At 40.8% G+C, this 24,290-nt stretch overlaps 1 protein-coding gene across 1 annotated transcript in view; it reads right to left on the bottom strand.

Moving 5' to 3' along the window:
- LOC103478943 (glutamate decarboxylase 1-like) overlaps window positions 1-17,192 on the bottom strand; it is a 43,936-nt gene extending 26,744 nt beyond the window's left edge. The window contains exon 1 of the mRNA XM_008433096.2: window positions 17,002-17,192. The gene's annotated coding sequence lies outside the window, so the exon portion shown is untranslated. The remainder of the gene's footprint in view (window positions 1-17,001) is intronic.
- Window positions 17,193-24,290: the final 7,098 nt, after the last annotated feature.

Genomic DNA, 24,290 nt, shown 5'->3' with positions numbered 1-24,290 from the left:
AATGTACAGCTTTTCCATTGCTTCATCTTTGTGTGTGTGTGTGTGTGTGTGTGTGTGTGTGTGTGTGTGTGTGTGTGTGTGTGTGTGTGTGTGTGTATGTGTGTGTGGTGTTTTGTGTATGATTATAATTGTGTACAAACCCTGATGAACATCATTTACAAATACTTGTACGACCAGTTACTTCAAGTATTTTAGTTTAGGRTTTGTTTGCTTTTTGTTCTAGTTTATCCCTTCTGTTAGTTTAGTTTCTCATTTTAGGCCTTCAGTTTATTTTGTTATATTTGGTAATTATTTTTGTCATTATTTATGTTCTACTTGGTTCTTTTGTCATCTCTACTGCATCCTCTGTATATCTACCTCTTAGACTCATGACCWACAGGCTTTAAAGAGGGTGYACTTCATTTAGCTACAACATCATATGTGACKTTAKTTACCTTAACTTGTAACCTTARACATGTTTTCCTAGYCCACCTCTCATTAATCCAACTTGCTCAGTTGCCTGTGACACTTAGGAAGTAAAACACTACACAKATAAGCCACTTAAGGCATAAAAGGCAGTGTTTGTAACAYTTTAAGCTTCAGTGTCCGGCAGTTTCACAGCTTCTCTCAAACTGTTTCTGTCCACCCTCGGTGGCAGCCATAATTCATCCAATAAGTAGCTGTAACTGCTACATTAGCCGCGCACACTTCGAAATGACTCGCCTCAGTCTCAAATCAGCATGCAGCGAGAGAGAGAGAGAGGGAGAGAGAGTTTGTGGAAGAAGTTGTGTGGCTGTAATAGGTTATGGTTTTCTTGGCACTTGGCTGTATTATTTCATGCTTGTCTTGGGATCTCGAGAAGACACCGACTGTTAGATTGACGGGCTAAAAGAGTGAGCCATCTCTTAGATGGTAATTTAGCACATGACTGACAGGATTGTTTACTTATCCCTCATAATTTGAAGCASCGTCAAGGCAAGAGTTGAGGTTGGCTGAGGACGGTTAAGTGTGTTTGCCATCTCCTAGTCTCTCGTCCAAGYACTTTCAAACCCGCAGAAACTCGCCCCAATTAGGCAGTGCGGTGAAGTTTCTCGGATGGTGAAAGCTCCCTCGAGCTCTGACTCGCCGCTGAATCCACGACGCGTGCATGACTTTATTCATTTGTGTGTGGGATTTTGTGATTATAAAAGTGGGGAAGTAAAAAATAAAAAATCACTATAAACTGTTAAAAGTTGCTCTTGTTGCTGCAATTCTAGAAGAGTTTGGGATTCACTAYGTTTGTGTTTTAAATACATTTGTTTTTCAACACAACTTACGTAAATGTACTGGCAGTATTATGTAAGATGAAGTTTTGAGCATTACATAAAGTTATGGTAAATGGACTGAACTTATCCAATCATTTTTGACCACTCAAAGCACTTTACACTAGAGTCACATTTACCCATTTGCACTCACACATTTGTACACTGATACGCAGCTCGGTAGGCAATTTGGGGTTGGGTGCCTTGCCTAGGGGCACATCAACACGTGGCAGGAGGAAGCTGGAATTGAACCTACAACCTTCCGRTCGCAAGACGACTACTCTACTCACACAGCCATAGTCGCCCCCAGAATGTTATGATGCAATTCCCTCTTCAAAAACACACCTGGAATGTTACTTTGATTCTTTCACACATGTTTGATCCTTTTATTGCCCCTGGCAACCATTCAGCTGTGCAAAACACCTGGGTGGACCTAGYCCTGCCTTCGAGGGTGAAGCTCCTCCTGTGAGCTGCCGTCTACAAGCTCCTGACTCACAGAGCGGCTCTCCCACACTCAGCTCCTTCACACTGGTCAACAGCATTTAGCAAAAACCTGCTGGAGCTGCACATCAGGAGCATTGCAAGCTACTTCTCAGCRCAACGCTGGTTATAACGTCACTAAAGGCTGAATAGAAGAGTGGCGTTACGATAACTTCCTGAAGGCAGAGTTTCAGAAAGAGCAGGAGCTTCTTAAAGAGACAGAGGACCCAGTTCAAAGCATTGAATCATGAAGTAGTTTCTTTTCATTCCTATTGCTTGATTGTGCTATAAAATGGTACTATGTGCCTGGAAAATACATGATACTGCCCCTTTATATAACTTCATATTGTCATCTGCTCATCATCAAGCCCACTGGAAAAATGTTACTCTCTATTGTTTTGATTCATTTCATAAACCTAAATTATTTGCTTAGATCATCCAGTAATTTAACCTTCACAGTTGGGGTGGAGAAAACAGATTATTGTGCTGAAAACTTTCCCTCTCATCATCAATTTGACACTGTAAGAATCAATGCAGTAGCTCGCCTGCTATGCATGAATGGAGATTTTTCTATGCCTCTTAAAACTTTTGGACTTAAAGCAAAATTGTGTTCACCATGCAAGAAAGTGAGTTTACTGATTTGTTTCCAAAGGTAAAACATTGTGCTTGTGCTGACAATGCTGAGGAAATAACACACAATAAGCTAACTCTTATATTTTCTGCAAAACATCTAGATGTACACATGTTCACACACAGAGGTTGTTCATCTGTTAAGGTAAATGTATTTTGTTGACAGTAAGACCACACCTCAAAGGGTTTCTAATACTTTTTTGAAGTGGATTCAGAGCCATAATATAAGCCCTAAAATGTTCAGAAACCAGGTCTGAACTGTAGCTAAATTAGCAGACAGTCGGACTGAAACATCTGCACAAAGTCGAGAGAAATGCAGTTCCAGATCACTGACCAATGTCCAAGAGACTTTCTGGGCTTCAGCACAGAAATAGTGTTTCACCAGACTTAAAATGGCAATAAATAAGTAAATAAGCAAAAGTTTGATTTTATCATTTTGGTGCTAGTTATGAAACATGCTGATGACATATATTTAAAAGCAGAGGAGGTTTTATCGATTGGATCAAGGATAGGTTTGTTTTTACAGAAGTCATCAGACATCTCTTTGGGAGCGGAGCTGTCGAGACGTAAGCTGTTGCAGTCAATCCAACTGACTATAGTGTCATCCGTAAATTTTAAACATCTGGTTTATTTGCCAATACAATCTCAATCATTTGTACAAAAGGAAAACATGGGGTGCCCAACGCTGCTGGACATCGGTCTAGACCAGGGGTGGGCAATCCTGGTYCTCAAGGGCCGGTGTCCTGCCACTCTTAGATGTCTCCCTGGTCCAACACATTTGAATCCGACAGCTGAATCACCTCCTAAGTGCAGTCAAGTTCTCCAGAGTCCTGCTAACGACCTCATTATTTGACTGAAGCGTGTTGAAGTTGAGACACATCTAAAAGTTGCAGGAAACCGGCCCGCGAGGCCTGGAGTTGCTCACCCCTGGTCTAGACTCTAGGCCAAAGGTTCTGGTCAAAAATCCAGTTGCACTTTGATTTCTTCCTGCCCATTCCAATGACTTTTGGGATAATGTTAAAAGCAGAAGAAAAGTCACACAGACAAAATTTGTGCGTGCAATTTTCCTTGTACAGTTTGAGGATGTTATGAAAGCAAAGTGAAACAGTACCCTCAACACACCTGTTTTTCCTGTGCCCTAAATGAAAGGGATTCAGTGACACGGTAGACAGATAGTTGGCAACCTCTTACTTGAAAGCTTTTGTAACGATAGAACTRGAATTTCATGTTGGATGTTACCAAATCAAAATTCAGAAAATGRAGAAGCAGCACATGTYAATGGTTCTCTGTCGCCTGCTTTGGTTTGCATTGAGAGTCTGCTCAAAGAGCCAGACATGCATCTCCAAGCATAACATGCACAGCAGACTTTCCAGTCAWAGCAGATCAGGATTGGTTTTAAGAAAGATTCGAAGCATTAGAGGCAGGTGGACTGATCCAAAATATCAATAATAATGAGGTGTCAGTTTCGGATCAAAACTAGCGTGGTAAATTCTGTATTTTAGTTTCAGATTCCCTTCAGTGGAGAGATATCCTTTCTCCATAGGTTCTTGAGGTTGAAGAAGAATCAGTGAGTTGAATTCATGAATTCCATTTATTAATACCAAAATGCAGCTGGTCCATTGTTCAAGCTGTCCTTATGGGCCAGGAGAGCAAAATGGCATCAAACAATAGTTTRTAATTCCCTTTGTTAGCMTCTATCTAAGCTAAACCTTAAAGAAAGTKTTCCCTAGTGTGTCACTTCCTTTAGCCTTAGCATGTGCTCTGTGTGAGTGCATGTATGTATATACGAGCATGCAAATAGCTAAAAGAGATAGAGGAAAACACAAAATTATTTATTCTCAGCGCGCTTGATATTTGGTTTCATTTTTGTATTGTAGTTTCTCAACTCTCAAAACAAGATTTTTGTTTAAATTTTCACTCAAATGGTGATTTATTTATTTTTTGCTTTGTTTGCTTTTTATTAAAGTAATTCGTAGACACCTATAACCTTTSTCCAAATTCTGTAATAACTTTGAACAAACTAATTCCAACACCTTAAGTGTCAAAGGTGTGACGATGTATCAAACTTAAATAAATAAAATGTGTTGGTATCGGCGATACAGKCYCTGTTTACTCGGTATCGGTTATGCCGTATCGCACACCTCTACTGAACAGACTGAACTGTGGTTCATTTCAAAAGATGTAATCAAAAAATAACAAAAATGTGAAATAAAATAAATAAACAGAAAACATGATAAACTGTCTCCTTGTTTTAAGACCACCAGCTGATTGACACATGCCAAGAGAACCACTGCGACWGTAGACGTCGTCGAAATTCACCCAGACACGCCGCCACCACTTCATCATCAGGCAGACACAGCCACACCTGCCGTGGAAGGTTGATGGGAAATTATATCCCACCCAGACCACATGATAACAGAATCATTTCACACTCCACCGATCCTCCGCACGGCTCTCTTCGAGTGCCAGCGCGTGCGTCCGTTATCGTGGAGGCAGACGGTGCGCGGGCGCGCGCGCGTGCCGTGTGCCTGGAAAGACTGCGCTCCTCACAAAATTTCCATTTGTATGAGCCCTGGGGCCACGCTGCCAGAGAGCGACAGCAGAAAGACACGCTACGTCCCCTTAGGACATCGACCACGTAAAAGCCGTGTCCTCCCGCGAAGGAGCTCCCGCTGAACATACCTTCCTTGCTTTGGTTTCACTATCAAAGACCTGCTTCTAAAAATAAAAAAAAAAACACATCACCCTCTTGTAATCACTTCCTATGCGGTGCATGTAAGTACGACGCATTCGGGGCCCATGTTTCACAGTGTTTGGGAAGCATCTGTGCGGGTCCGTCAGTGTGATGCGGTGTATGACGGATCCACATCCTCATGCCTCACAACCTCCGGCAGAAGAAAGGCTAATAATAAATGCAAATTACAATCAGAGGAGCACGCCGGAGCTGAAGAGGATAATTGCTCCATTATGGTGCTGCATGCAGGTGGATGTGCACATCTTGTATAATGGAGAAGGGGARAAAAAGAGAGAGARAGAGAGGGAAAAATGGGGGTTTAAAATCCCAAAAGGTGACGTCATAATCAGAGTACATAACTGATGGATAACTGAGACTAAATATTGGTTCACTTGTTGGAAATATTCCCCTTTTCCAAGAGGGAGGGACATGCAGGGCCAGTCACTGGTGATATAACCATGACTCACGAATTAGCACAAAGAAAGACCCAGATCTCTGACCGCTGCTGATTGTGACCAGTGCACAAAGAACACCGAAACCAATACATGTTTACACCAGGTATACTGTGTGTATGCTTGACCAGACAATACTGGATGTATTATTTTTTTCTTCCAGGAAATGATCACTGTGATCTGGTGTGGATGTCAGGTACAGCAGCTCACAACATTGGGAAAAATGTCATGCAAAAACAAAATGAGTCAGAGTTAGTAACTTATTGCATTTACTTGATTAACTTTTTGGAAAATATGTAGTTTTAGGAGCATTTTTACTACGCTGTACTTTTTACTTTTACTTGAGTGATGTCATGAAGTATGGCTACTCTTACTAGTGTGGATCCAATGGCTCCACCAGCTTGCAATGTAATTTATTTTCGATAAAAACTTGTTTCCCCTGTCTGATGCCGCTTTATTCTTACAAACACCTCTGTATTTAAAATATTTTTTTTAAAGTAGGATGTTCTAGCATACATCTACACCTTTTCATTTTAAGCGGGTAGGATATTCAGATGAAGGAAAGTGATCTTCTTGTGGTTTTGTCATGTAATTGTTCCAATGCTATGCCAAGCTTAACTCCTAAGCTTCCACTTCAGTTCCGTCACTCAAACAATGTTATCCAATGTATTTAATATTAACACAATCTGCTATAGTTTTCGTATAAACATGACGGTGGCAGTTTTGGACGCGTAGTGCTGACAGGTAGACATAGCTATCTATCTATGCTGCGGTTGGAAAATCTGACGAGGTAGCACAGATAGTCAGATAGATAGTCAGAACACATCCTTATCTTTCAAACAGGAGTTTTTCTGTAAATCTAGGACATCATTCCTCCTCTGTGTCTCCTCTGAATTATGGGGTTCCCCTGGGGTCGATATTAGTGCCTGTTCTTTTTGCCTTGTACCTGCTGCCTCTGGGTTGTATTTTCAAAAAGCACAAAGTCTCTTTTCATCTTTGCAGAGGACATTCAAATCTATCTACCTATAGTTACAAATGACAGCTGGTCTGCTGTACCGATGTTACAGGATTGTCTTCAGGATGTACAGGCATGGTTAAGAGCAAATCTGAACCTAAATAAGGAAAAAACTGAGATTTTAGTGTTTGGTCAATGCGATGCTGCTTGGACACGAAAGCATGGTTGGTCCCCTGTCTTCCTTTTGTCATCCGTTCGTGAAAAATCTGGGTGTGACTGTTGATCCTATGCTTAAATTTGATAAAACAGATTAGTTCTGTTATCAAAGCCAGTTTCTTCCAGCCGAGGACCCTTGCTAAGATAAAATGTTATCTTCCTCTAAAAAATTTCTGGATTCTCTCTACCCACTGTGAATAACTTCACTGAATGAAAAACAAACTTGTTCTAACCAAAGATTCAGACACACACTTGAAGTTTTTGTTAAAGTTTGGTGAGTTTTATATTGAAAGAAACRGATTRGGRAAAATGCTTCATTTGCCTTATTTTGTAATTTTGTGAACTAACAAAATGACTAGTTTACAAAATAACAAGTGAATTATATTAGATCATTTTCATATTTAAAAATATTTKATTTTTAAATATGAAACTATTGGTGTTTTGATTAGCCGAGTAGTTAATTCAAAGTCAATTTATCCAAMTACCTGTGTTTCTTTGCATTCTCCTCTCATAAATTCTTTACGTTTTTATAACAGTTTGATTTCATTTTGCGTTCCTYGAATCACTAATYTTGTCTTTCTACATCTGGCCATCCTGCCCTATCRTCCATTAAATAAMWTTTTTTCCATAGATGTTGTCTTTCGCTCTTCGGTTTTTCGCTCTCCGTGTCCATTCTCCTTCATTCTGACGTTGGGGTCGGCCCCTAAACGACACATCCGTTTATGGCTCCAGTAAATCACTCCCTTGTTTGTGTCACTTGTTATGTGAGCCAAAGGCTTTTAACAACTGATATTTATATTATTACAGATGCTTTACTTGTAATAAGAAATCTATTTGTGAGGACGACTCCAGCCTCTGGGTGTTTCTCAGTGTGTATGTCATCATTATCTCAGGACTTCCTGAATGCCGCTTTGACTTGCTGTTTCCATTTCGCTGCTGCCCAAATCGCCGATAGAGTCGGCCCATCTGTCTCTCTTTTGGCCCCATTCATCATCCCTCACTCATCATCTCCGTGTTTCTTCATTTTCTCTCCTCTCTCAATCTTTGTCTCTCCTTCTCACACATCACCCATCTTTCTGGGAAACTGCTTTCCCTCCTTTTCCTTCCGCTCTCCATCCATCTGCCTCACTCTCAGCCTTCCCCTGGCTTTATTTTCGGCCCCTCATCTCCAGCCTGTTACCCCGCCCCCTCCCCGGCCTTCCACCCTCCAAAGCAGAAGATGTTTCAGTGGATGAGCCCATCATGTGTGCAGTCAGCCAGCTCTCAACTTTGCAGAGCGCGAGGRGGGGGGATAGGATAGTTATTTGAAATATGGGACTTTTCGTTACGTTTACAACTTTTTCTCGCTCCAGATGATCAGTTTGATTTGAGAAGTCTCAAATTAAACAGGATAAAATGCAGCTTTTCACGAGATGCTCTSAAGTTGAACCTGCAGCAGCTTTGAAAAGGACGAAATTTAAAGGCTATTAACCTCGAAGAACATACGTGGTCACAATATCCGATAGGGTGGACGCTTCATTAAGCAGGCCTAATGTTAGCGTTACATAAATGTGTGCTTTATGAAGCGTCCGCCGCGCTGTGCCACCTGCGCAAGCTGCAGCGATCCCAACCTTACCAGCTCCACACTTTGAAAAGTGCAGAACTGAAAATATACACATATATTCAAGTCTGTGTAAATACTGTCCWAATTTTACTAAGCATGTTTAATTATCCTTAAAGGGTTTTTTAAATCAAAAAACTATTTCAGATCACACTCAGGACCTTGTTGCTACAAGGCGACAGCACTACCAGCACTTTAAAAATGTTACGATCTGTGTTTTCTGTATAGTCATCTTGGGATTTTCTGTTTTTAGTCCTGTTTCCCTGAGTCTGTGTTGTCCTGTCAGCCCTTGATTGTTCCCAGGTGTGTCTCGTCCCCTTGATTACCCCCATGTGTATTTAAGTCCACCTGTTGTCTCTGTCTCTTGTCAGATTCTTGTCACACGTCTATCGTTGAAGCTCTCCAGTTGTACTGTGAAGTCCTGGTTTGCTTAGCTCTTGTTTCAGTCTAGTTGCTACCGGTTATTAGCTGCGTGCTATTGTTCCTGCCGCGCTGCCTGACTGGACTGTTAGGAGCTACATCCTTCATTAAATTCATAATAATCATCTTTACCTGGGTCTCAGCGTTCATGCTCACCACCACCAACCACACCCCATGACAAAAACTGTTATGAGAATCGTTTTGGTTTATTTGTGGGTAACATATTTGTTTTTAAATGGGAGCTGGATAGATATTTGTTGAAATTCTCAGGCAGAGGACATCGGAACCTGGCAGACAGGGTTTAAAGTCAGCTGACTCCAACACAAATAATACCCTCTTCTAAAAAAGATATTGCCCCTTTTTTGTAGATTATCTCTTCTTAAGCTAAATGGCAACAAAAACAAGAATGATTAATATGACGGAAGGTGAAAGAGTCTAAATATTTGTGGGAAAATGCATTCAAGAAAGGTGTTGAGGCTCTACAAGGGAGGGTTGGTGTCACATTAAACCCCAAATTCCCCACATTGTAGAGCAAATTGCAAAAAAATTTGTACTGTTCTTAGTGTAACCATGAAAACCATTTCAGTGGGCCAACCATGTTGGGTATTTTCCATTTTATCAGCTTACCACCCTCGCCATTGCCTTACTCCGGAATTCTCATCTCCATTTTCTCTCAGTCACTTGGATTCCTTCCAGTAGATTTTTGAACCCGGGCTAATCAGCGAACAGAAAGACAAGTCGTGAACGACGTCAATTTTCTATGCTTTTCTTAGAATTTTAGTCTGTTTGTATGAAGCCGCTCAGTCCGTGTCAGCAACTCTTTCAAATACTGACTCAACATTAACAGTCGCCCTGCTCGGCTCCGCGCTTCTCTCTTCGCAGTGGACGGTTGTTTACAGTGCAGGCAATTTTCCGTTAGCAGTTAGGTAAAATTTAAGACTTCAAAGTCCACAGCTCCAGGAAACAAGCGTGGAGGGGAAACTTGTATGCAGTGCAACCAGGAAAGTGGCCTTACTACAAACTTTAGTGATACAGCTACTGGTCTATAGGTTTTGAAAACATCCTTATATGTTGACTGGTTGACTTTGCATAATTGGTGTGTTTCCCACTGACGGTGGAAATTTGTTAGCTCCCTCCTTTTCTGACTGCATTGTGAAATATTTGAACAGCTGAAAAAATGTAGGTTAGGCACAGTTTGATCTCACTGTCTGTGATGAAGCAACAAACAGGAAGGACAAGATTGATGACTCTGGAGGAAAAGGAACTGTTTGCCAAAGTGGAAGAAGCCAAAAGCCTGACACAGCTTGCAAAGCACTTTAACTGTCTTGAGGGCTAAACTAGAGGTTTTAAATTACATAGTGAATTATGTGACATTTGAAGAATGTTTTTGTTCGTGCCCTGTCTTATCCCACACGTGTTTCTGTTTCTGTTGTGTCGTTAGTATGGAAAAAATGCAACCCCACTGAACTCTTTGTACCTTGAGGGACTATCTTGTCATGGTATATCTATGCTTGTCAAATTCTCAATTTACAAAAATAGTGAAGTTTCTGAACTTCTACCATCAGTTTAAGGTCTTGCTATAGAGGAGGAAACACAAACAGGGATGTCATTACAACAGGATAAAGGGGATAGAACTTTGCGTACAAAATACTTGCCAGATGCTTAGTTGTTCTTTATAGTCAGTTTCACTATACTTGTATCACAGTGGACAACACTGATTAATTTCAAAGCAACTTTTACGTTCTCACGTTAAAACCAGGAAGATAAAGCACATCGCCCCACTTCTAGAGCCCTTACACTCATTAAATCATCAAACTAAGTTGCTGCCTCACCTCTCTGCTTTCGGGTCCGAACCTACAACCGCAAATCACGACAGTCTGGCATTTTTAGTTTCCGCACCTCCTGTTTTCAGTCGTAGATTGTTGGTCCGCTTTTCTCGTCCTGTTTCGGCAAGTTTGTTTTTTTTATTGACTCCCTTGTAACCAACTACCTTCTAAACATGAAAATAAAGTTTATCCTTCTCTCTATTAGAACGGTTGGAACAACCGTACAGGACTCGGACTTTAGGTATTTTGAAGCTGGATCGACAGAAGTAAACGGGCCTGCATTTAGTTCCTGTCACGTAAAGCAGATGGGGGTTGCTAATGAGTTTGATAACGCCATTTGACAACATTTAGTCTGATATTTTTTTTACCGTGTAAAGCACTGTGCACTGCTATAATTTGTTATACAAAATAAACTTCACTTGACTTTGCGAATTTACTCCCTTCGTTCGTCCGTCCTCGTTCTCTCTGCTCCCCCCGCCGCCCGACCATCCGGTGGCTCCGAACCGAGGCCGTGTGACCGTCGGGCCAACCTTCAAGCGTCACGAAGGAGAGAGGCCAGTCCCGCGCCGAGGAAACGGGAGAGATTATCAAGATTTATTCCCCGCAGGCGCTTCGGTGGCACCGGTATGATTATGATGCCATAACACAAGGCGCCATAAAGAAAATACTGTCAGCTAAATGAAGAGCGGAGCGCTGAAATGTGTTCACCGTGGCGTAATCAATCACCGCTGTCAGCCGCGCGGCCCTCCGTCAAAGAGAGCCGTCACTGTCAGACGCTTCTTACGTTTCTGGGTGTTTTTTTTTTCTTCTCCCCCATCAATGAGCATGTGGTGACTGGGAATCTGGGTCATTTTCCTTCATTTCTCAGGTGGCCACGAGTCTCCCACTTACATTACCTTGTGTCCACCCTGATAAGAGGTGAGTACATGCCGACTGAGATCGCACACACACACATACACACACACACACGTCCCCTCTCTAATATTTCACAAGGAGGAAGAAAGGGATTCATGAATCATCCTGATAGAAGCAGAATGGAGAGAGACATCCCTCCGTTTTCTCCACACACACACACACACACACACACATACTGTAGGAGATTTATGGTACAAGGCTTTAATGGCGCCCTCACACACCTTTTTCTCTCTGTGTGCCTCTCCCCTGTGTCACATAGTCACACAAACACACACCGATCAGTCATTAACCTCCTCTCTCCACCTTTCTCTTCTCCTCCTCTCCATCTTTCCCTCTATCTGCTGTCAATCTCAGCTCTTCCCTAAAGCAGTTCTCATTTCTCTCCCCATCCTTCTGTCTCCTCCTCTCTTTCCCTCAACCCAAGACAGCTCATAACTTCTGTTTTTTTTTCTTTCTTTTTTTTTGGTTCACTGGTGACTTTAATTGAAAATGGAGTAAAAATAAAGATGTTAAAGTCCCCCGCTCAGCTCGGAGAGCTAAATGTTTCCGATATATCATTTTTAAGAATGGAGATGAGCCCAGGTGTTGTTGGGTTGAAAACGTCTTACTTGTGCTGTGTGTGTGTGTGTGTGTGTGTTTTTAACAGGTAAATGCTGGAAATATACAGCTTGCTGTCAGCCATCGAACAGGCCATAATAGGAGTGGTGTTTAAACCTTAAACACAGACCATTTACCCCCGTGATTTATAGAAAAGGGGGCCGCTGCCAAACAAGGCAAGGTTGATCCCCTGTCTAGCCACTGTGAAAGGCCTTGTTCGTATTATTCTCTCTACTGGGTAAATATGTGGCCCTGTGCTGTCTACTCTCAACTTAAACTCATCTCTATACATACAGTACCTTGAAAAAGTGTTCATACTTTAACTTTTTTTCACTTTTTATGCATTTTGCTAGTATTCAACACAATTTTGTGCAGAACTGAAGGGAAAGTATATATGGTTTTCATTTTTTTAATCAAATAAAGTTGTTTTCATCTCAACTTGCTCCGATATATTAAAGGAGCGGTATTATTTACTTTCCAGCTAAATTGTGCTATTTTATAGCATAATCTGTCACCTTAAGTTTTTATAAAACTGCTGTAAATATCAAACATGACTTTAAAGAGATTTGACTTTGCAATTTGGTGCCTTGAAATTGGGCCTCTGTCGCTTTAAGAAGCTCCTGCGCTGTCTGAAACTCTGCCTTCTGGAAGTCGTCACAACAGCATTCCTCTATTAAATCATTTACAACGTTTTTATCAGCGTTTCACTGAGAAGTAGTTTGTATGATGAGCTCAGCAGACACGCAGTTCCACCATATATTTGCCAATTGCCGCTGCTGCTAGTCTGAAGGAGCTGAGTGGGGGAGTCACAAGTGAGTGTTCGGCTTGGACACTGCAGCACCGAGAAGGAGGTCAGTGAAAAAGCCAGCGCTTGGGGAGAGCAAAAGTTTCTACAAACAAAATGGCTGCCACAGGAGATTAAAGGATTTCCCAAACATGCAAGAAAGAATCAAAGTCACACTCAAGGTGTGTTTTGAATGAGGGAATAACTAAATACCTGTCCGGGTCTTGTTTTTATTGTTTTGTGTTCCTTAGTTCCCATTATTTGATGAGATCAATATTGTTTCTGTTTTACTTTACTCCTTATATCCCGTTACTTCCCTGTTGTTCTTGGTTCCTGTGATTGTTTTGTTCTRMTCTGGCTCCCTGTGTTCCCTGTGATTTTTCTGCTTTTTGTTATCCAGATTTTTTATTAAAGCTTCAAAACCACTCACCATCTCTACCTCGCTGCATTTGGGTCCTCTTCAAGCTACACATTAATATTATGTAACACGATGTAATGCTCAAACATAATACTACCCCTTTAAAAAAATTCCAGTGTAGCCAACAGTCAAACGCTACCTTTGGTGGGGAGATGTTTAGAGCAGGGTTAGCTTGCAAAAATAAAAATTCTTCAACCATCATCAAAAATTGGAAAGAGATTTTAGAACTATGAAGTATAACGATTGGAAAGCTAAAGTTGTTTTTGCAGATTGACGTAGGGAGCCACAGGAAAAAGATGTTGCAAATGAATTCTGGTCGGATGAGAGCCACACTGGCAAACATGCTAAATGCAATGTGGAGAAAATCGTATGTGGTGCATCAGTGTATATTTATGCGTCAGAATGTCCCAGCCAAAGTCCAAACCTGAAGGAATTTAAGACTTAAATTGAAAAGCGGTGTTCTCAGACTCTCTCCATTTCAATCTGTGTGAGCTTGAACAATTTGAAAAAATAAGAATGTAAAATAAAAATAAAATAAAAACATGGACAATTTTGAAAAAATGTAAACCTAAAAAACCTGTCGGTGTGACTTTCTCAAGTTCATTCTACAAAATATCGATCAAAAAGGAATAAACATAAACACAAATTTAAAAACCACGTGTCGTTTTTCTTCTGTTACACCCCCATGTGCCGGTTTATCAGATAAAATCTCAACAAAATACCTTGAAATTTGTTGGTGCTACACCCCAAAATAAGTTTAAATTGTATGAATGTTTTTGCCAGTCACTTCACCTGCATGTTTACTTCTTAATGTGCTCAATAAACTCAACAGCAGCAACCCAGCAACCTCTTTGGTTCACTTTGAGCCAGTGTTTAACATACAAGCTCAGATTAATCCATTACCTGCCAAGCTCTAAGCAGTAAACACACACACACCCACACACACACACATGTTCAGAGGTTGTGTGTACCGGAGCGTTTAGCTGTTAAAGAGACTGATGCCCTATGGAGTCTGGGGAAATCGGGCTGTAAACGGAGGACTAAATGTTGTTCCTGTATCACCATTGGTGTTTGTTTCTCTCTCCCTAACTGACTCGGATAATATGTTGCATGAAAACAACACACACACACACACACACAAAACAATATCAAACATTTTCAAAACAACTATGCATGTTTACATCCTTTAATGTAAAAAAAAAAGTTGTTTTCATGATGCTGTACTTTTCTGCAGCATCTCTTGTGATCTTGGATCAGAAAGCAGTTCTGTGATTTTTAAGGTTTTAGCTTTCCTGAAAACTTAAATTGTGCAGTTTTAAAGTGGAAAACTGATTTTTTTGTTTGTTTGTTTTGGCCTTGTAAACATGTCAACATTTTCAATCCTCATAATATTTCTCATCCGACAATTTCGAGACGTTCTTATGGATGCATTATGAACCGAAATTGCTGTGGCATCCTCTGAAGAAAAAGCTGCTCTGCTCAAAATAGAAACGGGAATCAACACCTTCAGTTGCGAATTACATTAGCTCTGCTCTACATGCATTATAAGAAGCTTAAACAAAATAAAACAAAAAAAACATCCAAAAGTATAACAAGACTTCAGGAAAAGTTTATATACTTCACTACGAGATTCTAAGCTAAATACGTAAATGGAATTAAGTCAAATAGTAGCATTATACTTTATAATCTTATGCAAGTTTTCGCCCCTTCACATGTGTGAAGCAAAATTATATTTTTTCAAATATAAATAACATTCAGTCAGTCTCTCTTTAATATAATATAATGTAACACAATATACAGTATAACCCCATCTGTTTCAATACGATACAAAGCAATAACAATAACATAAAGGAAAGAAAATGGTAAGATGTGACGTTGCAATTTCATCAACTGAAATTGTCAAAATGTGGATAATGATGGCACTAATAAAAACAACTACTGTGCAGTGTAATTAAATGTTAATTTTATAGATATATCATAATCACTTATTTTGTTGTTTGTACTTAATAAAACAAAGGCGGTTCTCAGCGGTCCCTGCTAGCTTCTTCTTCGTCTTTCAATTGATGTTAATCTGCAACCCGGCTGACACATCCCAACACAGAGAAACAATTATTATTATTATTTTGCCTAGTGTTGCACTTTAATATCTAGCATTGCAGACACTGATTTTGTTCTCTGGAATTGTTTTTGTTGTTGTTTATTTTTAGCTAGAAACATCACTCATCGTACCATCTTCCTTCTAGCTTTCACTTGAACCTCTCTTTTCGCATGCAGGACAGGTACGAACTCTCACACAATCACGCGCGCACACACACACACACACACACACACACACACACACACACACACACACACACACCACACACACACACACACACACACACACACAAGCACATTATAGTGTGCACACCCACATCAACACACCCTCGCGCCCTTCCAGAACAGCCCTATAATTTGCCAGATGCGGTGAATCACTGGTTACTATGGCAACTAGGAGGGAAAGACTATTTCGTTTTTTTTCTTCTTCTACTCTCAATTTTGGCAAACGGCGGTGCTGCACACTGACACACATGCGGTTCGTGTCACGTGGTCGCGGCTCCGAATGGAGGAATTAATCCGAACAGCAGCCAATGGATGTTGACCTTCGATAATGGCGGCCGCGTTGATTGGCCACGAGCCGTCATCCTATAATTAAATGACAGGTGTTAATTTTCCAATGCAGCAGGACTGTTGTGACTTTGCTGAATGGGAAAACACACACACACACACGCACGCACGCACGCACGCACACACGCACACACACACACACACGCACACACACACACACACACTTATCCATCCACAGCATCATCATTATCATGATCATGATCATCATTATGCAAGGCATCACAAATATGGATGAGGAAGGGAAATTCAGAAGCAAGCTGGTTCCAACAAAAAAAGAGCTGAACTGATGTTAATGTTCTCAGACAGGCTCAGTGAGTCACTACGTACTAATACAACACACGCACACACACACACACGCGTGGCGTCTTTCAAACTGGATGATGGATGCAAATTCCTTTTGATTATCCAGGAGTTAATGGATTTCCCAAAATGTCACTCTAAGATGCTTCCCGTTGTAATTACTCTTGCGCCATTTAAAAGGCGCAACCTTTAAAAACCAAAATGAAAGTTGCTGCTTCTCAAAGAAAAGAAGAAAAAAAAAACCTCCAGTCATCACCTTCACCAAAATAGAAAAAATAAAAAAAATAAAAACTGGGGGTTAGAGCTGGGCCAATCAGAGGCAAAGGATTATCCTCGCACACACAACACAGGGCTCAAACACACACACACACACACACACACACACACGGCTGCATATGGTCGGAGCTGATAAGAGGAATTTTCCTCCCCACAGGGAATCAAGAGAAGGGGAAAAAAAACACAGTAGAGCACGACAAAAGGAGATGAGGAGAAAAGGGTGGAGGGGGTGGTGGGGGTGGAGTCGGAGACATTGGGTGGGTGACAACTGAAAGTTAAAGCGTCTACGTCAGTGGGGCCCCCACAATCAGTAACAGTGGAGCAGGTTTAAGAAAATGGCAGCTGATCCACGGACAGAATGTTGAGTCGCTGCCGCGCAGTGAAACACTTCTGTCACAAAGAAAACATGGAGGAACTCTACACTCATAAAACGTCAAATAATTAGACTCACCTGTGTTGAGTTCCAGTAATCGACCTCCTCTGTATTTTAGAGCCTCTCGGTTTAATCACTGCTTTGTCAGATCACCCTGTTTCCTGCATGTTCCTCACAGGTTTCCTCCTCGTTGCTTATCAATTTTAGTCCCATTTTATGTCCTACTATCCCCCTGATTGCTGGTTTTGTTCCTCTTTGCCATGGGGGACTAGTTGGCTGAGCGAAATTCTTCTACAACAAAGTTCAAATTAAACATTTTAAATATTTGTTTTGGATTTGGAATTGTTTTTTTTTAAATACTTTTTTAGCTGTTTTTGAGTTGTTTTACTCAGAAATGCTTAGGGAATTCCAGAGAAAATGAAATGTATGTCAATGGTTGAGCCAACTTTGTTAATTAAATACCATAAGTATGTTTTATCAGTGCAAGTCTTAAAATCTATAAAGTTTATTAATTTACAACTTATACAATTATATCATCCTCATGATTCTCTACTGGACTCTTGTATACGGTGAATGAAAGTGATGGTTGATTGAATCTTAAGGATTTGTTATAAAAAAAACATTTGTAAAATCATATGTAACATTTATTTAATTTTTTTTTTTTTTTTTTTTTTTACATACTTGTTAAAACTATCACCATGTCATGACAGTAAGTTATGAGACAGATAATCTGTGAAAAGGTCAAGTTCCTCCACTTCCTGCTGTCTGAAGACACTTACCGGTTCCTACCAAATCAACCAATCAGAGTCAGGGGGAGGGGCTTAGAGCTGTTGATCATTCTCATGTACTAACTGCTGATTGTGTGAATGGCAGGGAAACAACCTACAGTTACAAAAAAAACGTTTATCTGCCGTCGTTGGTGGCTATGCTAACTAGCCTGAGCATTCACGACAGGCTATGCTTACTGTAGCATAGCAGAGAGTAAGGGGGGGCGAGGAAGAAAGCGGACAAACACCTCCACGTGGAAGGTGATTGACAGCGCTAAGACCCACCTCCTGGCTCTAATTGGTTCGTTCTGGTTAGCGTTCTGGGAGAAGGCAGAGCAGCTCCATTTTTTTCACAGATTGCCTCCCCATACTGTCATGACATAGTTACGGTTCCAACTAATATTTAACAAAAAAAATATATGTATTTATTTATTTATTCGCATGCTAATGCTTAAATAAAATGTGAATGGATAACATTTCCTCTAAATTCAATGACCCTATTTATGTGGTGACAGTCTGATCTTTGTCACTCCAAAATGCTGACCCAGTTGACCTTGCATGATGATGAGTCAAATTTATGGACCTCCACTGAAAACATGTCAGGTTGTAAGAACCCCTCTAGAATAACAACAAGATGTCATTCTTTTCCCCTCCCTTTGAGATGACATCACATTACGTTCATATGGTTTTTCTTTTCCGAAGAGCTGAGCGTGGGTGAGTTCCCTGCGTGTGTCTGACGGATGCCGTCCCCAGGAAGCCCTTCATCTCAGCCTACGCCCCTCCATCCCCCTGCTTCTGCTCACGTCAAACTAAATGAATCCAGCTTTGAACTCTGAGGGGGCTTTGCAGTGACTCAAAGCTCCATCCAATCAGAAGCTCAGCTCTGTGGCAGGAATTTGCATAAATCTGCATGCTTAACACGCCCTGCAAACTGCAGGAGCAACGGCGCTGCTTCAACCTTTACCCGGCCATGATGGCAACGCAACCTCTGACCTACCAATAATAATAAGGAAATAAAAAGAAACGACTGCCTGATAAATCTATTCATTTGCCATGCAGCAGGCAGAAACAGTGGAAACAAACTGTATTTGTTTGTGTAATTGCCCATGAGCAAAGGAGATGGAAGGAGGACGAGGTGCAGAGAAAGCGAGTGTGTGCATGTGTGTGTAAAACTAGTGAATAAACAGAGGAGATGGATGAGTCTATTAAAGCAGCAGCTAATCCAGGCTATTAAGAGGCAGAATGAAGGAGTGTAGGAGAGGGTGCTACATGGGGGGGTTAATGGCTCTAAATACAGACCTAAACAGGCTGAGAGATTATTATAAACGCACCCCGGGGGGGTGAGGGTGGCGGGTCCACTCTGGACTGTCCTCTAAGATCCTGGTTCCATGTTTGGCTTTAACAGGCAACTATAGCAACCTTTCTCCCAATGCAATGATTCGTCCTGGACGCACAATTGGAAATTTTACATATAAAGCAAATACTTTTGGTCACTTGTTGCAAATATTAAAGCTGCGATTTGTTCTGTTTTTGTAGGATGTTTAAAACCCACCACTGGCTGTTTGACCTCAGTGAAGTTTGTCTTCAAATCAGACAAAAATGGTGTCAAATGTTTGTGACTGTTTGTGGTGGGATAAGTAAAAAAAAAAAACCTCAAGAGATGGCACACCTGATGCTGAGATGATTTGGAGGAAGACTAAACGGTGCAAATGAGAAGAATCTGAGCAACTTTGTAGATTATCTGCTTTGTTGTTGCTTGTTGCATTGCTGTTGACACCGTAGACCACCTCACACCACTTGAGTGACCTCAAAACTGTTCTGGCATCTCAGCTTTCTGGTTGTTGTTTTGTTTGTTCTGTACCTTGGGAACACACTGTCCTGCTTTAGAGCGTACTACCTTCCCTTCAGTTGCACTGTTTAGCAGCCATTTTGATGTTCAAGGTGTTTTGTTTTTTCTCTCAGTTTTGTACCTTTTCTAAATTCCATGAGTATTTTTTTTTCACATAACTCAGCTATATACTTCTTGATTGATGATCGTGCAGACTTTTCCTCCCCATCTCAGACGACCTTGTTTACGATGGCCTCCCTCCGTGATGGCCGGACAAGCAAGGCAGAGTAAATCAGTTGTACTTGAAGAGGTCAAAACCTGAGGCCTCTGTAAAGATAAAAGGGATTTCTCGGCGGTTACGTTCTGATGTCCATTTTTGGGCATTTCCAGAGGATTTTCCATCATCCTGAAACCTCCAACTTATTGGGGCCTTGATAAGAGCATCCAGCTGATCGAGCAGAAACCCTGAGGTCCAGTGGAACATCACAGCTCTAAGATCTTGGTTGTGTAAGATGAAGGGTGATGACAAATTAGCTATTGCAATATGGCTGATTCACAGGGATTGGCTGTGATGCCAAATCCCTGCATGGTGTCAGGATGTGAATTCAAAGCCTGGATTTCTGGGAATCGTGATGTGACTCAAAAAAAGGAAAAAAAAAAAAAGCAAGACTGGAAAAATACACAGCTAATTTTTTTTTTTCTTTCCCCACGTCACAAGGATCTCTTTTTCTGTCATGCCCATTGGGGGAGTWGGAGGACTCACGCCCAGCCAATCGCGATGGAGCGTGCACCCGTCCCATCAGGCCTTGTTCTCAAAGCTTCGGGGTGTGAGGAGAGCACGGCGAAAAACAACCAGGACAGACAAACACGCGCTAACCGGGGTGGACAAGCCTTCAGATCCCATTAGGTTCAATACTGCCCCGAGGTAGGGGTAAAAATACCTCACCACATAGAGAGAGGCAGCAGAAAACAGCACTGGTGTGTGTGTGAGTGTGTGCATGTGTGTGTGAGGGAGGGAGGGAGGGAGGGAGGGATACAGTGTTTATCCCGGCCATGCTCACCTTGACCTAAATATTCTTTGCAAATAAGTATTTTTTAACTAATTTAAAGGCAAGACTAATTTCCTTTTTAAAAGTCACGAGTCAGGTAAAAATATCAACAGCATTTTTCTTTTCTTCTGTCTGGAGGCACAATCACGATGTTGCTTAATCCTTACAAACAATTCAGAGTTAGGATTTCCAAATCTGCGGCGTTTCCTGAATCATTCCAGCTGACGGGTGAGGAATGTCWGGAAYGTTTGGGCGTTTCCTTCAGCCTGCGGTATTSCTTATCGGCTCTCATCGCTCCATAACTATACTTCTGTCTCACTAAATTACAGGTTTTTCCAAAAATAATTGAGGGATCATTATAAAAACATGGTAATCATGACTGTTTTTTAGCACCTATGATGACTATTATTATTTATTCTGCATAAATGTCTTTTTTTTTTAGGCTTTTATATGCTGTTGGTGGATATCAAAGGCAAGCCTGCCCACAGGATGATGCAACTACCTCCATGTCTGATTGTGACCACATGGCTCAATATTTGCCCTTTCWGACCATTTACTCCCAAAATGCATCTACACCATCTACACAACAAAAAAAACAATCTTGTCATCTTTACTGTGTTTCATTTGGCATTTCAAAATACTGAGTGCTACCCATAAACCATCAGAGTTCCCAAACACTCAACAAACAGTGATACAAACATTCAKCTATATCTACTTTAAAAAAAATTAAGTTAATGCAAAGATCCCTAGAATAACGCTTCAGCTTAAGAATATTGTTTACCACGGAAAAGCCTAGACCAAATACCGTATTTTCCGCACTATAAGGCGCACCTAAAAACCTTCAATTTCCTCAAAAGCCAACAGTGCGCCTTATAATTCGGTGCGCCTTATATATGGACCAATATTGCTGGGACAGTTGTCAGAACRCTGGTTTGTTAATAAAGTTTGACTGACCTATCTACCTGCAGGTCATTTAGGACCATGTTCTCCACRAACATGCTGTGCGCGAATGGAGAAGGGTGACCGTCGTCYGGCCACGCCCCGGCCCAGTCGYGGAAGGCTCTCCTCGCCGACCCGAGTCGGACTGTTTTGTTGACATAACAAAACAGTTATGTCAACAAAACAGTTATGTCAACAAAAATACATTTAAAGCCTGGGGGTTCGGGGGAAGAGAGACAGAGACTGCGGCGGCAGCGTGTCGGTTGGTCTGCGTTACCCAGAAAGCAGTTGGGCAAAATATCGCAACACCAACACCAACACCAACACCGTGAGTGAAACAATGACTGGGGCAGACTACTATATAATGTACTCGGGGACCACTACTTTATTATTACACATCCACATTTGTAGAGTACGGAACAACTGTGACCCTAACTGTAGCGTCTATTCTATGCGCCTTATATATAAAAAACAAGTTTTAAAATAGGGCATTCATTGAAGGTGCGCCTTATAGTGCAGAAAAGACTGTACCTTTTTTGCATATAACCTATAATGTCAGTATGTCTTTGCTATTTAATTTATGTACAGCTAAACAAAATGAATCAAGTTATTTAAGGTTTGCAATACTTAAATCACACAACTTKACTTAATCTGTTTTTATATGTTGCAGTAGTTGATYTTATTTTATTTTTTAGGACATTGGTTTGTATTTGACTGTAGGGATTGGCCAGCGAGGTATCCCACTATACATTGTGCCACCAGCAGCAGCAGCTAATCAAACCACTTAGTTAATGGTTGCAAAAATTTGTTTTAAGATGTTTAGGRCAAAATCATAGAGTCCAAAGCTTCATGTGCTCAGTCAGTTAATGAAAAGTGAGGATATACTTTCAGAGCAGTAGAGCACTACTTGGCTYGTTTTTAGCACCATGAGTGAGTTGTATGCTCACTGTCATGACCACCCGCTCTGCCTGGAAGTGAAAAAACATTCACTTTTTTCAGTGTAGCAAACAGACTACTGATTTTTATATTTTTTATTAAAGGTTTAGGAGAGAAACAAGWATAAACAGGAGCCAKGAGCTTATGCAACTCAAAATGATTAAGTTAATTGAGTTGTGTAAACTGAAGATGAACAACTTTCACTTGCTAACATTTCTAAGTTTTAAAAACTTGGTTATTTTGAGGCAATGAGTGCAGAATTTTTTAAGCAAGGTGAACTAATTGGATTTTACAGTGTACTTGCAAATTGAATTTACTATATTAAAAAAGTTGAGTCATTAATGCATAGTTGTGCTTAATCTACTTGAGAAAATTAAGTCCACTTTACTTGGATTTCATTTTTCAWGTAAAGAAATAAGTAAGCACTTTAGGCAAAGAACAGTCTTGCTTGATCAACATAAATAAATCATGCAAATAGGTGCCTTCATTTTTTGGCGTAGATAAAGCAAAATATTGAATTTTTTATCAGTGACATTTTGCACCATGCAAATTATGTTAGATAAAGCAGTACGTCATTGGAAGATGATCTGCAGCTTTCAACTGTTGCATTCATGCACGCACGGATTGCGTGCATGAATGCTGGCCTCGCTGCATGCTTATGCTTCTTTTTCAATCTACACAGTCAACTACAAATTAATACATCCAACTTTAGTTGGTAAAAATTATTATATTTGTTTGCTGARTAATCATTCCTCTCTGGAAATAAAAAACAACAAAAGAAAAAACAACAGCTCAGATCAATCATTAAAAGGCCCAAATCAGCACAACATTCATGTCCATGAATGAGTTAGGACATGAATGTCATCAAACTTTTCCACCTGTAAAGTTCTTGTGTGACATCACTGTCCTGACTCAGTCATAAGTCAGGACAGGACAATCTTCAGCGTTCCCTGAATCATTCCAGCTGACAGGTGAGGAATATCCGAAACATTTGGGCGTTTCCTTCAGCCTCCAGCATTCCTTACCGGCTCTCATCGTACCATGACTGTACTTCTGTCTCACTAAATTAGAGGTGTTTCTCATATCATTACAGGATCGTTATAAAGACATACTAATAATGGCGGTTTTTATGATAACACCCAACAACCCGTCTTTTAAGAACCTACAAATTATTATTGTTTATTCTGAAGAAATGCCTAACATTTTCAGGTTTTTATAGACTGCTGGTGGATGTCAAGGCAGGCCAGCCCACAGGATGATACTACTACCACCATGTTTGACACTGAGTCCAGTGTTCTGGTCATTGTGACCACATGGTTCAATATTTGCCACTACTTCCAAATGCATCTGGCTTATCCAKGACATAAACTGTAAATTTCAGTCAAGCCTGAAGGTGTGTATTTTGGAGCAATGGCTTCTTTTTTTGTCAAAAACTCCTAACCYTGCTGTTTTTTAATGAGTGATGTGGCTCTCCATCCTGGGCGATATGTCCTGGGACATAGGAGGGCATCATTAGCACTGAAAAAAAAAGGCTTTTCATTTGCAGTTTCACCATAAACAAGCTTTTCTTTACATTACTGCATTATCAGTTACAAGGAAGGCATGTCGAGTGATGTTTTGCAATATGCAAATWGTGTAAGATAAAKYAATGCGGCATTGGAAGTTAATCTGTTGCATTCATGCAAGAACTCCCGGTGCTGGCYTCAATGTGAGCTGCGACTCATGTTCGCCGTACTTAGTCAAAAGACTTTCCCGAACCTTCAGCACTACTTATTAAAAGATTTAAGTGTATGCATATAGCTGATCTTGCAAGTTTATCCACACAAATTAATACCGTATTTTCCGCAC

This window comes from Poecilia reticulata, linkage group LG17, assembly GCF_000633615.1.
Source record: "Poecilia reticulata strain Guanapo linkage group LG17, Guppy_female_1.0+MT, whole genome shotgun sequence".
Classification (NCBI taxonomy): domain Eukaryota; kingdom Metazoa; phylum Chordata; class Actinopteri; order Cyprinodontiformes; family Poeciliidae; genus Poecilia; species Poecilia reticulata.
This window is presented reverse-complemented; position numbering and strand designations above follow the sequence as displayed.